This window comes from Pongo abelii, chromosome 18 (assembly GCF_028885655.2).
Source record: "Pongo abelii isolate AG06213 chromosome 18, NHGRI_mPonAbe1-v2.0_pri, whole genome shotgun sequence".
NCBI lineage: Eukaryota > Metazoa > Chordata > Mammalia > Primates > Hominidae > Pongo > Pongo abelii.
Window position 1 is genome coordinate 17,594,928 of NC_072003.2, and position 13,897 is coordinate 17,608,824.

Sequence of the window (13,897 nt, forward strand, 5' to 3'; positions counted from 1 at the left end):
CAAGATCCGGCATCGAGTGGCACATGTATTCCAATGGGTGGACCTACTTTGACACATTATCATCACAAAAAGTCCATAGTTACATTAGGGTTCACTCTTGGTATTGTACAGATGCTGTTTGACTCATGGGGTTACATCTCAAAACTATCACAAGTTAAAAATAAGTCAAAATGCATTTATTTATTTATTTATTTGATAGGGTCTCACTCTGGCACCCAGGGTGCGGTGCAGTTGCACCATCTGGGCTCACTGCAACCTCCGCCTCCAAGCGATCCTTCCGCCTCAGTCTCCCGAATAGCTGGGACTATAGGCACATGCCACCACACCTGGTGAATGTTTGTATTTTTTGTAGAGACAGGATCTCACTGTGTTGCCCAGGCTGGTCTCAAACTCCTGAATCCAAGTGATCTGCCCATCTTAGCCTCACAAAGTACTGGGATTACAGATGTGAGCCACCATGCCCGGCCCAAAATGTATTTAATACACCTCACCTACAGAGCATCATAGCTTAGCCTAGCCTACTTAACGTGTTCAGGTCACTTAGATAAGCCTACTGTTGGGCAAAATTATCAAACACAAATCCTATTTTATAATAAAGTGTTGACCTTCTCATGTAATTTATTGAATACTGTATTGAAAGTGAAAAAGCCACTGTATTGAAAGTGGTTTTGTTGGTATTCAAAATACGGTTTCACTGAATGCACCATTTTCCCACCTTCATAAAGTTGAAAAATCATGTTTAACCATTATAAGTTGGGGACTGCCTGCACATTCCATGGTTTTGGACAGATGTCTAGTGACACGTATTCACCATTTTAGTATCACGCAGAGGAGTGTCACTGCCCTAAAAAATCCTCTCTACTCCCCCTATTCCTGTCTCTTCTAGAATGTTGTATAGTTGGAATCGTACAGTACGTGGCCTTTTCATATTGGCGTCTATCATTTAGTAACAGGCATTTAAGTTTTCTTCCTGTCTTTTTTTTTTTTTTTTAGACAGAGTCTCACTCTGTCACCCAGGCTGGAGTGCCGTGGTACGATCTCGGCTCACGGCAACCTCCATCCCCCTGATTCAAGCGATTCTCCTGCCTCAGCCTCCTGAGTAGCTCAGATTACAGGTGCCCACCACCACACCTGGTTAATTTTTGTATTTTTAGCAGAGACCGGGTTTCACCATGTTGGCCAGGCTGAACTCGAACTCCTGACCTCAGCTGATCCATCTGCCTTGACCTCCCAAAGTGCTGGGATTACAGGCGTGAGCCACAATGCCCAGCTGTAATTTTCCTTTGTCTTTTCATGCCTTGATAGCTCATTTGTTTTTAGCACTGAATAATATTCCATTGTTATGTATCCATTCACCTACTGAGGGACATCTTGGCTGCTTCCAAGTTTTGGCGATAGTGAGTAAAGCTGTTATAAGCTTCATGTGCATGCAGGTTATTGTATGGACAAAAGTTTTCAACTCTTTTGGGCAAATCCTAAGAAGAATTTTCTGGATTATATGGTAAGAGCATGTTTGTTTTTGTTTCTGTTTGTTTGTTTGTTTTATTGAGACGGAGTCTCACTTTTGTCCCCCAGGCTAGAGTGCAATGATGTGATCTTGGCTCACTGCAACCTCTGCCTCTTAGGTTCAAGCGATTCTCCCACCTCAGCCTCCTGAGTAGCTGGGATTACAGGTGCCCGCCACCACGCCTGGCTAATTTTTGTACTTTTAGTACGCATGGGGTTTCACCATGTTGGCCAGGCTGGTCTTGAACTCCTGACCTCAGGAGATCCACTTGCCTCAGCCTCCCAAAGTGCTGGGATTACAGGCGTGAGCAACCGTGCCCGGTGTGTTTCATTTTTAAAAAACTGTAGAACTACTTTTATTGAGAGTTTTAGGACCCTTCCTGATAGACATAGAGAATCTTTCAGGAATGTCATGAACCAAATCGTGACATCAGAATTGGAAACTGATGATGAAGGAAAGAGCATTGCAGGTTACTATGCAATGCAGTCTAGTATCGAGAGAAGTATGAGGTCTATCATGGGGGCCACCATGAGTGAAACAAAAGTGCTTTTGTGCAAGAGTTGGAGCATGGCCCTGCTTGTGGTCAGGAACGATGTTCCTTTATTCACAGATCTTGGGCCAGATCTACTTGACTCTATATGAGTCAAGTAGATCAAGGCTGATAACACTTTAAAATTATTAAATCTTCTTCTTTTTTTTCAGATCGAGCCTCTCTCTGTAGCCCAGGCTGGAGTGCAACGGTGTGATCTTGGCTCACTGCAACCTCCACCTCCCAGGTTCAAGCGATTCTCCTGTCTCAGCCTCCCGAGTAGCTGGGACTACAGGCGTGCACAACCACACCCGGCTAATTTTTGTATTTTTAGTAGTGACAGGGTTTTACCGTGTTGGCCAGGCTGGTCTCGAACTCCTGACCTCAAGTGTTCCATCCACCTTGGCCTCCCAAAGTGCTGGAATTACAGGTGTGAGCCACTGTGCCCGGCCAAAAAATATTAAATCTTGAGGCACATGGAGGAGTAAACCATGCTCAGACCCAATCTTCGATGTTACTAAAAATTGGAGGGGATCACACTTCATGGTTTTGTTTTGTTTTGTTTTTTTGAGACAGGGTCTTGCTCTGTTGCCCAGGCTGGAGTACACTGGTACGATCACAGTTCACTGCAGCCTCAAACTCTGGGGCTCAAACAATCCTCCTACTTCACTCTCTAGTTGGGAATACAGGCACACACTGCTGTGCTCGACTAATTATTATTATTATTATTTTGTAGAGACAGGGATCTTGCTATGTTGCCCAGGCTGTTCTCGAACTCCTGGGCTTAAGCGATGCTTCCACTGCGGCCTCTCAAAGTGCCGGGATTACAGGCGTGCCCAGCCACTTTGGAGCTTTTTTAAGCCAACAGCAAAAAAAGACTATAAAAGAGAAATTTCCCCTTGGCCGTCTTGTTTCATGAATTCATGGAAACTCCCATTAAACAGCCCATCACAAAAAAGATATGCCAAGGAAAATTACTTGACAGCACTCAAAGTGACATTTTAAAAAGAGACTATTGCCTCCTCCATCTTAAAAAAAACTGACCTTTTGAGCCATGAGAAATAAAACAGAGGCATCTGATCGAATGATAACAATGCACTTTTGAAGATTCAAACATCGGAACTTCACGCATTGGACACATATCTATTGAATGACTGTTAGGTGAACATACTGTCCCTGCCTGCTTCCAGAGGATACTAGAAAGGTCTGAGATGGTTCATAAAGGCCTTCACATGTGCTGTCATATTTAACAATCAGAAAGGTACTTGAGGCAAAGAATCTGATCATCTTTGCTTTTCCTTAAGAAAATGCACTCAGAGAGGTTTACTGACAATCCCAAAGGTGCTTGATTGGTGCTTAAGAGATCTGGGTTTAAAACCTCAGACTTCTGTCTACTATGGCCTGTGTCAAAAAGACTGGGGTTGGAATTCCTGTTCCACCACTGCTGTGTTATTTAACCTCTCCAAACCTAGATTCTCAACAATAAAATGGGGGTAGGGAGGGAATTAAAGTACATACCTTATTTTTTACAGACAACATCTTGCTCTGTCGCCCAGGCTAGAGTGCAGTGGTGCAATCACAGTTCACTGCTCAAGAGTTCAACCTTCCAAGCTCAAGAGATCCTCCTACCTCAGCCTCCCTAGTAGCTGGAACTTCAGGCTACACTACACCCAGCTGCTATTTATTTATTTATTTATTTATTTAGATTGGATCTCACCATGTAGCCCAGGCTGGCTACTTAAAAAAATTTTTTTTTCAAGACAGGGTCTCACTCTGCCACCCAGGCTGGAGTACAGTGGCATGGTCTCAGCTCACTGCAACCTCTGCCTCCCAGGCTCAAGTGATCTTCCCACCTCAGCCTCCCAAGTTGCTGGGATTACAAGTGCCCACCACCACACATGACTAATTTTTGTATTTTTTGTAGAGACAGGGTCTCGCTATGTTGCCCAGGCTGGTCTGAAACTCCTAAGCTCAAGCAATCCTCCTGCCTTGGCCTCCCAAAGTGCTAGGATTACAGGTGTGAGCCACCACGCCTGGCCTTGGCTACTTTCGTTTTTTGTTTTTTGTTTTTTGAGTTGGAGTCTTGCTCTGTTATCCAGGCTCCCAGGCTGGAATGCAGTGACACAATCTCAGCTCACTGCAACCTCTGCCTCCTGGGTTCAAGCAATTATCCTGCCTCAGCCTCCCAAGTAGCTGGGACCACAGGTGTGCACCACCATGCCCAGGTAATTTTTGTATTTTTAGTAGAAATGGGGGTTTCACCATGTTGGCTAGGCTGGTCTTGAACTTCTGACTTCAAGTGATCCGCCTACTTTGACCTCCCAAAGTGCTGGGATTACAGGCGAGAGCCACCGTGCCCGGCTGCCTACTTTAATTTTTAATAAAGGGTTGTTATATAAGGCGTAGGTGAGAGAATGAAGTAAAATTGAGTGTTTGTTACAAAGTCTCCAATTGTTAATCACATTATAATTATTCTCTTTTAAAAGTTACCAACAAGTTATTTAAATAATCAAATGGAACCCTTTGGAAATACAGTGTTCATGCGTCTAGTATTAATGCCACTTTTTACTTCGAGGCCAGCAAGTTAGATTCCGATGGCCTTCCCTTTCCAGGATGGGAAGGGGATGATTGACTTCAATTTTCCCCCTTCCATTACTTCTCTGCTCCACATCATTTCTGTGCTGATGCAGGGACGATTTCCACTCCTTTTACAGCATAGATGTTAAAAGCATGTGGGGAGCAGCTCATTCATCATTTTCTGCAGAGCTTTACCCCTCACTTCCCCAGCCAGCTAAATGCAGGCTGTTCTTGACTCTCTGGTCTAGGCCCATTGCAGGACAAGGGCCAGGCTCAGGAGTTTCCAAGGTGAAAATCAGGTGAGCTTGATGTTGGAAGGATGAAGAAGGACCCAAGAGGGTCTGAGATGCAGAGCTCTCCAGAGAGACCTGGGAGCCTGCAGGGAAAGAGCCCTCTCTTTATATCCCCAAGGCCTGGTGCAACTCTAGTTGGTTTCATGTTTGTTGCGAATAACAGCAGCTAACATCAAGCCGTGCACCGTGTTCATTTTACATGGATCATCTCAAGGACTGCTTACAAAAAGGCCAGGAAGTAGCTGATGTTCTTCCCATCTTACAGGTAGGGAAATTGAGGCATGGAAAGGCAAAGTTACCTGCCCATGGTCAAATAGGTAGAAAGCAGCACTGGCAGATTAAAAGCCAGACATCTACTCTCAGAGACACGCCCTGGGCCTCAAGGCCAGTTTGCCTGGGCATTTCCCTTTAATATCTCCTCTCTGGAAGTGAATGGTGTCATCAGAAAGGTTCCAGTGCCAGCACCAATCAATGACTGTCCCAGTGAGAGCCTGGGCAAATCCCTTTACCCCTGCAGGGACTCAATTTTCTCACCTGCAAAATGGGGGTATTAATAAAGGACCCACCCCCACCCCCACCCCCACCCCCACCCCCACCCCCGGCCCCCAGCCCCTTCACCTGGTTGCAAGAGGAGTGGTTGTAGACTAAGGGCCTGCGTCAAGTACAGAACCCAGGAGGGGTCTGCCCAACTTTAACCCTCTCTCCAAATCCTCTGGCCTGAAGCAGCAGAAACCCACGTGGGACTAGGGGCTGCCCCCTTCCGGGCCTGCCCTAAGCAGAGGGGTCCCCTTCTAGCCCCGCGGGGCGACGGCGGCCGGTGGCTGCGTGAAGGGCCCCCTCCCCCGACGCCGGGGAGCAGGAAGGACGCTCGGCACCATATTTAGTCAGGGGGAGCCGGCAGCCCCGAGCTGGTATGCGGCGCTGGGAATTCCTGCAGGAAGGAGTCCGCGCCTGCCCTTTTTGGGTTGTCTCCCTCCCGCCGCTCCCGCCGCGCCCGGGGAGGGGGACCGGCCCGGCCCGGGAACCTCGGAGGAGCTGGTGCCGCGCGGGGAGCGGAGCGCCCGGGCTGCCCGCGGGTCCCCGGCCTGGCGCGGGGCCAGCCCACCGCCTTGACTTCCTTTTATGGCCTGTGTGTGCGTGCGTGGACAGGAGGGGAGAGGGAGGGACGGGGAGAAGCGGAGAGCCTGGGGAACAGAGAGAGAGCGAGCGCAGAGATAGGAGTGAGACACGCGGGAGAGATGGAGAGCAAGAGACAGAGACCAGAGACAGAGTGAGACACGAGGGAGAGACAGAGACATCGACAGATCTAGAGAAGCGAGAGGGACAGAGACAAAAGATAGAGCGAGAGACAGCAATGATCAGAGTGACAGACATGCAGAGACAGTGGCAGAGACAGAGCGAGAGAGACTGTGATGGAGAGAGACAGGGAATGCAATTTTAGGCGAAGAATCTTTAGGGAAGGGAAGTTGTTGAAGTGAACTCGCAGACTCTGGGGGCACACCCGCTTTCTCCTTGGATCTTAACACTTGCACCTTGTAAATTACGTAATTATCACCGCCACTGCCTTCCCCCATTTTGCAGCTGTGGACACCAAGGCTCAGAGAAGTGAAGTGATTTGCCCAAGGTCACGCAGCTGGCGAGTGGCACACAGGGGAGGGGGACAGCTGAAATAATCACAGTGGGCTTATTTTTAACTTTTATTTGTATTTTGGTCGTGGTGGTGTGGGTGGAGGTGGAGATGGCAAGTTGGGAAAAGTAAAAACTTCCCCTTCCTGCAGAGTTCCCAGCAAGGGTGAAGGCCTCCTGTCTCGCACTTTGCAAAGTTCAAGAAATCCCCTTTCCCTACCCTTCACGCTGCACAGCCGGCCCTCTTTCCAGACAGTGCGATGCCAATAAAATGGGAAGTGGGGTGGGAGATGTCAAGTCAGATCCACCACAGCCCCAACACGGGGAGGAAGAGGTTAAAGCCTGTGCGGCTGGAACCGACTCAGGGAAGACGTTCTCAAGCATCCCGCACAGACGCTGCTTGCCCGACTCCCTTTCTGTAGGGATCCGGAGCGTCTGCGACCGCCTCGGGCCGGGGGTGAGACTCCCGTCCCTGTGCGCACCTGTTCCGTGCGCCCTTGTCCGGTGCGCACCTGTTCCGTGCGCCCTTGTCCCGAGCGCCCCAGCTCCTTGCGCTCCCGCCAGGGGTGCGCCCTGCAGGGGGCGCGGCGAGGGGGCCGCAAGGGACCCTCCCCAACTCCACCCCTTCGGCCTCCTCCCCTTTCCCAGCCGCGGGCAGCTCCGGGTCTATAAAGAGAGGCGCCCGAGACACGTAGGGAGATTTGGACGCTCTGGCCTGGGAGGTGCGTCAGATCCGAGCTCGCCATCCAGTTTCCTCTCCACTAGTCCCCCCAGTTGGAGATCTGTAAGTAGTAGTTGTCCTTCTGGGGGCAGATTGCGGGGGGGGGGGGTTAAAAGTCCTATAGGGTATTCTATAGGGGCTGGGGTGCGCTTAGGGGTCCCTGTTGTCAACCTCGTAAGGACCATGGTGGGGGCAGAGTTGTGATTTGGATTTCTCTCTGCCCTATCATCTTAGATTATCCTAGACTTTTCCCAAACAGCATTTCTCGAGATCGCCAGTGAGAAGTACCATTTTGGGGGTGCTTATTAAAGATATCAATGCCTGGACCCAACTCCATTTCCCAACTCTAGAATCCCCAGAAAAACTGCCTTAAAAAAAAAAAAAATCAGTCCTGAGTGATTCTTGTTAAGAGGCTAATCCAGGAGATATGCTCCCTTGGAAATCTCAGAGGTCCGGTGCAGACAATCAGGCATCTCACTTTTATTCTAGGTACCAAAAAAGGTACAGCTGAACTTCACTGAAAAGTCACTTGCTATCATACAGACAGGCAAAGTGAGGCTCCTTGTGGATTTGACCGTATTCCACAGTTGTGTTGATAATGCATTAAATCAGTTAAAAACACATGGGCATAGGCTTAGCATAAAGGAGAGTTTTTTTTTTTTTTTTTTTTTTTAAATCAGTTTAGGGGAGGTTCTATGTTGAGAACCCCTGGGAGATAAGGCTGGTTGTGATCTAGTTTATTATAGCCCACTTTTTCATCTTCTCCAAGTTAAAAAAAAAAAATCTCACCCAGGTTGACCCCAAAGGGCCCCCAGATACCCAGGTGGGCTCCAAAGTCTCCATTTGCTTCCACGATCTGCAGGTGCATTAGGTAAGATTACACTAGAATTTCCCGCAGAGCCACCTGTGTCAATGCCACTCTCGTGCCCAACCAAATGGGTAAAACGAGAGAAAGTGTGGCTACTGCCTGTTGTAAGTTTTCTTCCAGCACAGGGTCTGGTAGGGATTTTGCCACTTGAGAAAAGGCACCATCCAAAGCCATGCTTGTCAAGAAGTAAAAGAAAACATTTAGAAACCCAAGGCGGGAGTGTTTAGTTGCAGTGTGAAGAACTGAGAGATTAAATGGTGAACTGTCTGGGGTTTGGCAAAAAGAAGGCAGGCTATTCATAAACTGCTTTGTGTAGTTTTTTGTTTCTTTGATTTACTTAACAATACTATTTTAGAATTGTTTAGAGAGGGAACTTGACGCTGAACTGAAAGTCATTAGGTGGCAGGGTGTGAAGTAAGATAGGGAATTTTGTTTGAAGGAAATTGATGTTTTCCCTTTGAGATAGCTACCGTTGATGGAATACTTAAGTGCCACATGCTGTTGCAACATTTAACTTAATTTATCTCATTCAATTTTTGCAACAACTTCATAAGAAAGGCGTTATGATGCCTGTTTAGTATACAAGGCAGCTGAGGCTCAGAGAGGTAAAGTGTCACACAGCCAGCAAGTGGTAGAACCCATTCCCGTGTCTGAGTCCAAGTTCATACCCTTGAGCCCACTATCTTTCTTCTTTACCATGGACACAAACTTGTTGGGGTCAGGTTTCTGGTAGGACTAAACGCTTCCAACAAAGTAAATGTTTATCACCATGTCCTCTGAAGAAAACATAAACTGACTTTTTGCACATTTAAAATAAAGGCACTGTTTGTCCCCTGATTGGGGGGGGGGTGACCTAGCTGAAACTAGTGACCCTAGGTGGGCTGCCATCCTGAGAGTCCAGAACGTGAACTAGCTGGGTCTTTTCCAAGAAGCCGCCGGGCTTGCCCTGTAAACACCGTGTTTTTTTATTAACATGTCCAAAATAGATGTGTTATTCCGTACAAGGTATTTGTTATGGATTTGTTATCATTACTTTTCCGTGGGAGGGCAGAGATTGAGGCAAACATGCCCATTTATGGAAGCGTTTTCCATGAGGCCATCCCTGGCCCCCTCGTCAGTTACCCAGCCTTGCACTGCAGCCCGGTTGGTCCTGGCCCTGGGGATTTCTCTACCATGTCCCTCACCCATTGAAGAACTAGTGGAGAAGCCCTAAGGAGAAGGGATTTGGGAGAAAAGTGGGATTCTTCTTTCCTACCCCCTCTTATTCAGAGGTTTGATTTTTTTGGGTGGGGGGTGGGAGGGAATTGTCTCCTTTCCACAGGGCTTGAATCCAAACAGGTGGGTTTTACACTTTAGGCACAAGCATGTAATTCCAAGAGTAGATATATAGTAGATTTTTCTTGAAAACCAAGTTCAATTTTCAATCCACTAGAATCATAGAAGATCATAAGCAAATTTAAAAATTATCTCCAACACCTCCTCAAACCTCACTTTCTCATCCGGGAAATGGGGCTAATGAGAATAATTCATGTTTGTTGGACACTTTTGCCTGGCGAGATGCTAAAAACCCTTTGTGGACATTATCTTAAGTCTTCATAACAACCCTTTCGAGTAGATACTGTTATTATAACTGGCTTTATTTTACACATATGGAGTCTGAACAACTTGCTTAAGATAGCTCAGCTAACCAGTAAGGAAAACAAGATTCTACAAATCTAGGTCTTTCTAACTCCAGAGTTTAACAGATTACCCTCATGGGAGGATTTGATGAGCTAATGTGTATGAAGGGTTTAGCACAGTGCCTGGCCCCTGGTAAGCTTTAGTGGTGGTTATTTATAGCAAACACAACCAGAGAGTTCAAGATGTTTGCTCAGTATGGCATGGCTCATCTTTGGCAGAACCGGGAAGCCTAAATTATGTGGCCGTTAAAGAAGAAGCTTCTCTTAATTTTCTTCCCTTTGATCTCATAAACCTCATTTCTATTTGGGCTGAAAGTGGTGATTAGAATCTTTAATATATTAAGCTACCATTCCTTACCTGAACTGGGAATGTTACAAATTCCAATTACATTTGTTTAGGGTTTTGTTTGTTTGTTTGTTTTTGAGACAGAGTCTTGCTCTGTCGCTCAGGCTGGAGTGCAGTGGTGCAATCTTGGCTCACTGCCACCTCCGCCTCCTGGGTTCAAGCACTTCTCCAGCCTCAGCCTCCTGTGTAGAGAGTAGCTGGGATTATAGGCGCCCACCACCATGCCTGGCTAATTTTTGTATTTTTAGTAGAGATGGGGTTTCACCATGTTGGCCAGGCTGGTCTTGAACTGCTGACCTCAAGTGATTCGCCTGGCTTGGTCTCCCAAAGTGCTCAGATTACAGGCATGAGCCACCATGCCTGGTTTATTTAGGGTCTTGATGGCATACTTTAAGGGATGGGCTTTTTGCTCTCTAGGTTTTCTCCTTCCACCCCTGACCTTTCAACATTTAACCCCGGCCACACAAGATTGGGTTTAGAGAAAGGCAGGCAAGAATTTGAAAGAAACCTTGTATGTGATCCAAGGACAGAAGAAGAAGCTGCTCACAGTGGCTGAAAGGGGAGGTTGGACATCTGCGACTTGTATCAGGGTTTCAGGGGCTAAGGAGGAACAACCTCATCAAAGTTGCTAGGAAAGGGCCATAGAGGCCAGGTATGGCAGGTCATAACTGTAATCCCAGCAATTTGGGAGGCTGCGGTAGGGGGATGGCTTGAAGTCAGGAGTTTGAGACCAGACTGGGCAACATAGCGAGGCACCATCTCTACAAACAGATTTTTAAAATGAGCTGGGCATAGTGGCAAGCATCTGTAGTCCTAGTTATTCAGGAGGCTGAGGCTGAGGCAGGAGGATTGCTTGAGCCCAGGAGTTCAAGGCTGCCGTGGGCCATGATTGCATCACTGCTCTCCAGCCTGGGCAACAGAGTGAGACTCTGTCTCAAAAAAAAGGTGAGGGATATAGAACTTTCCTGTACCAGGCTGAAAAATACAAGGCCCAGAGAGGGCAAGTGACTTGCCTAGTATGACCCAGCGAGTTTTGGGCAGAGCTGAGACTTGTAACTCGAAGACCTAAGGTCTTCCACAGGCTAATGAATAGCTTGTTTATGCTCAAAGGATGAAGCAGTGAGTTGTTAGGACGGGACTGTGAATAGGGCTGACACATTCAGATGTGTCAAACATCGCTAATGCCATCTCTGAGTAAATTAGGCTTCAGATAGATCTGGATTCTAATCCTGGCTCCAACTTTTACAAGGGAGGGCCTTGAATTTATCTTTCAAGACCTCGATAGGCTTAGCAAGAAAATGGGAATAATAGATAATGCCACTCTTTCATCCTTGGGCTTTTTGTCTAATTATATGAATTTATCTGTAGGATAAATTCCCAGAAATGCCCTTGCTAAGTTAAAGGGCATGCGTATCTAAAATTAATAGATATTGCAAACGACCGGCTAAAGACATCGCAGGCTGGGCGCAGTGGCTCACGCCTGTAATCCCAGCACTTTGGGAGGCTGAGGCAGGTGGGTTACCTCAGGTCAGGAGTTCAAGACCAGCCTGGCCAACATGGTCTCTGCTAAACCCCATCTCTACTAAAAATACAAAAATTATCTGAGCATGGTGGTGGGCACCTGTAATCCCAGCTACTCGGGAGGCTGAGGCACAAGAATCGCTTGAGCCTCGGAGGCAGAGGTTGCAGTGAGCCGAGATCACACCACTGCACTCCAGCCCAGGCAACAGAGTGAGACTCGGTCTCAAAAAAAAAAAAAAAAAAAAGGCATTGCAAAATTGCAACTTGTTGCAGTCACATAGGACAGCAGTCCCCATCCTCTTGGCAACAGAGACTAGTTTCGTGGAAGACAATTTTTTCCAGGGTGTAGCGGGAAGGATGATTTTGGGATGAAACTGTCCCACCTCAGATCATCAGGCATTGGTTAGATTCTCATAAGGAATGCACAACCTAGATCCCTCGCAGGTGGAGTTCACAATACGGTTCGTGCTTCTGTGAAAATCTAATGCTGCTTATCTGACAGGAGGTGGAGCTTAGGCAGTGAGGGTCACTCACCCACCGTCCCCTCCTGCTATGTGGCCTGGTTCCTAACAGGCCATTGACTGGTAGTGCAGCACAAGGGTTGGGGACCCCTGACATAGGAGACTATACATTTATTTTAAGCTGTGGTATGCCAGAATTGTAAAATATAAAACACAGTGGGGCTTTTAGGGCCAGAAATAATCAGTTCTTGCTCACTTCCAGAAGCATCCTTCACAGGGGCTACCGTAACTCTTACCAACCAACTTCTCTTGGTTGGGAGGAAAAAATAGTGTTATGCATTGAGAGAACTTCTTTCTGGAGTTACTTGAAACCGTTGGTATTCAGATGATTAGGCAGATGTCACAAGGCAATAAGAACGTGACAGGTTCACTATTCACTTTTTTTCCTGTGAAAGTGAGGTAGGGCTTTCTTGGGAACAAGCCCTTGGGAGGTGGGGGGATGTGAATGGTGAGGGGAGAGTGGAAATGGTGGAGTAGGGTCAGGGGCAAGAAAGGGACTTTCTGCTAAGAATTAATCGGGTGTCCATTTACTCTTCGCAGTCTGGATTCTACTCCTGACTCCAAATTTTACAAGTGGGGGCCTTGCATTTACCTTCCAGGACCTCGGTCATCTTAGCAGGAAAATAGCAATAGCAGGTGATGCCAACTTATAGAGCGCTTACGAGACAGTGAGATGGTCTATATAGGAAGCTGTCTGGCCTCATACCCGATGAATACAAAGGGCCCAATAAATACAGTGGCTGTTAGGAACAATAGATCTAAACTGCCTTTTTGGTACTACCGGGGACCTGCTGAGCAGGTGCATTTAGAGTATCCAGTCCCTCTCCCTGTGACACATTTGACGCCTCCCTACACCTGGACCAGACCTTGAACTAGGATTTCCACTGCAGAGGTCCTTCCAGCTGGCGAATTGTGTTGCCGATCAGGTTCAGAGAACTTCTGTTTTGCCTGAATGGCATTCATTCGTTTATTTGAAATAGAGATGGGATCTCACTATGTTGCCCAGGCTAGTCTTGAGTTCCTAATTCAAGCAATCCTCTTGGCTTGGCCTCCCAAAGTGCTTGGATTACAGGTGTGAACCACTGTGTCCAGCCCTTTATGACATTTAGAATATGAGCAATTTTTCTTTTTTCTTTTGTTTCTTTTTGAGATGGAGTCTCACTCTGTCACCCAGGCTAGAGTGCAGTGGCATGATCTTGGCTCACTGCAACCTCCACCTCCCAGGCTCAAGCAGTCTTCCCACCTCAGCCTCCCGAGTAGCTGGGACTACAGGCATGTGCCGCCATGCCTGGCTAATTTTTGTATTTTCTGTAGAGATGGGGTTTCACCATGTTGCGCAGGCTGGTCTCGAACTCCTAAGCTCAAGCGATCTGTCTGCCTTGGCCTCCCAAAGTGTTGGGATTACAGGCGTGAGCCACAGTGCTGAACCCTGCATGGTATTTAGAATATGAGCAATACTCTAACATCTGGTCTGGGTCACTCTGTATTACTTACCCGATCTCCAAAAACATATGGGTTTGTGTCTCTGGTCTGAAATCTTCAGCCAATGGCTTGGCAGTAAAATCCTGAGGGAAGCTGTTGACCAGGTGAGGTGATGTGCAAATCCTATACTCTCTGGGCTCTGGGATATTTAATTTACTATTTATTTATTTTCGAGACAGAGTTTTGCTCTTGTCGCCCAGGCTGGAGTGCAGTGATGTGATGTCAGC

At 47.3% G+C, this 13,897-nt stretch overlaps 1 protein-coding gene across 1 annotated transcript in view; it reads left to right on the forward strand.

The window, feature by feature from the left end:
- Positions 1-7,036: 7,036 nt before the first annotated feature.
- The window catches only part of MYH11 (myosin heavy chain 11), a 154,236-nt gene continuing 147,375 nt past the window's right edge, over positions 7,037-13,897 (forward strand). Inside the window, exon 1 of the mRNA XM_054533519.2 lies at positions 7,037-7,316. The gene's annotated coding sequence lies outside the window, so the exon portion shown is untranslated. The remainder of the gene's footprint in view (positions 7,317-13,897) is intronic.